This window comes from Lactuca virosa, chromosome 3 (assembly GCF_052849685.1).
Source record: "Lactuca virosa cultivar CGN04683 chromosome 3, Lactuca_virosa_CGN04683_v6, whole genome shotgun sequence".
Classification (NCBI taxonomy): Eukaryota; Viridiplantae; Streptophyta; class Magnoliopsida; order Asterales; family Asteraceae; genus Lactuca; species Lactuca virosa.
The window spans coordinates 152,438,100-152,440,314 of NC_136428.1; positions in this window are offsets into that span (position 1 = coordinate 152,438,100).

Below are 2,215 nucleotides of genomic sequence, written 5' to 3' on the forward strand. Positions count from 1 at the left end.
TATACCGGCTTGGTGAATGAGGCCTACTAAGGGTAAGACTGACTTGTCTTATACATACATACATACATATATATATATATATATATATATATATATATATATATATATATATATATATATATATATATATATGTATGTATATATATATAAGTATTAAACTTTAATATTATAGCAATATAAGGGTTGTATTTTAAACTTTTAAAACTCTAGGTTTTGGAATTAAAGTTTCATTAATGTAACTTTTCAAGTTCCAAAACTTGAGGGCAAGTTTTGTAACTTGTCAAAACTTTTGAAATTCATAACTTATGAACTTTTATGTTCCATGAATGAGACCTTTCCAATTCCAAACTTATGTACAAGTAATGAAACCTTCCAAGACTCTTAGAATTCTATAACTTACATTAGTTAATGGTTTCATAAATAAAGAATTTTCATATTCCATAACTTGAGGACAAGTTATGGAACTTTTTCAAGAACACATATAGATCAAATTAACTAATCCAATTATGATATGAAGATCATTTACCAATTTGACCTAATTTGATTCATAATCAAGATAGTTTCAAATTTTACAAATAACTAGTATATCACAAAAACAAGTAGTTATCTTAGAATTTGATAAATATCATGTTATTAGATGGATATATACATTACCATATCACTAAAATCAAATTTTATGAACCAAAACAGTTTGTTGTAATGTTCATAATCCAAAACAGGCTAAAAACTCGAAAATTCTGCCATCAGTTGCATCAACTCGTTGAGTCCCATTATGGACTCATCGAGTTCAAGGTAAAAGTCATCCAACTTGTCGAGTTCAATCGTGGACTTAGCGAGTTGGCCCTGGCAGATTCCCCAAAATGCAGTTTTTCAGCTTTGAAATTTACACAATTGCATCAATACAATAGAAAACAACCAGGCTCTGATACCACTGATGGGTTTTATGTACTCTTACATTCCTATGGTGCACATACAACCTTATTGCTTTGGATCTATGTTTTCTCTAATTATACATGCAACATTGGTTCCAAAGCATGAAGCCTAAACTAACATACAAAATTTGACTTATGAATCATAAAACAAGTTGTAGACTTACCTCTTGATGTTCTTGTTGTTGCTAGTAAGACTTTGGACTTGTGAGAACTTATCACCCCAAGTGTTGTGCCTCAAACAATTCACAAACACCAAGTAACAATTAGATGGATATGTGAGAGGCTAAGGAGACTCTTAAAACCGATTTCACTCTTCGAATGCTAGTAGTGGTCAATTTTCTTCTTAGCACAATATATATATATATATATATATATATATATATGTGTGTGTGTGTGTGTAGAATATCAAGGGTCATGTGTAACCCTAATCCATACACATTATTAGCCCATGACCCATCCATTTGATTTGGATAAATGCTCCATGGATTAATCCATAAGCCCATCACAAACCAAACCATGGATCATTAGCCCAACTCATATGTTTCAATTTAATTAGTCTCTTTTGATCACAGAATTAATTCTAAATTAATTATGGATCAATACTAATTAAATAATATGATTCCTCAATTAATATATTATACTTATAATATATTAATAAATCATAAATAACCTCTTACTCAAATATCCATATATCAAATTGTTCTGCTGAAGGCCACCGGAAATGGACCATGCTACTATCGGGTCAAGTACATCCCAATTATAGTTATGGGCTTAGACACCTAATCCAACAGCAACAACCCCGGGAGCAGTGGTACCAGTGATGAGGAGATCCGCAGGATCATTCATGAGGATGTGGCCGTAGCTATCAGAGAGGCCGTACCAGAGATGTTCAGGTCTATTAAGACCACACTGATCGAGACTTTTGATGAGCGATATGCTGCCGCCACAGAGGCTGCTGCTACCGCAGCCCCCGCAGCCCTGGCTGCTGCGAGGCCTCATGGGAATGATTCGTTGTTGCTTCGGGAGTTCAGCAACACGAAGACACCAGAGTTCGATGGGACCCAGGACCCGATTGCTGCTATGAGATGGATTTCTGATATCAAGGGATGTTTCTATACCTGTTCATGCACTGAGTACCTGAAGGTGTGATTTGCGCTGAACCAACTTCGGTTGGGAGAGAAGGACTGGTGGAGATTTGTGACGACTGATTATTGTCCTGCAGACCATACAGCAGTGACATGGACGAGGTTCACACATCTATTTCGAGATGAGTATGTTCCCTA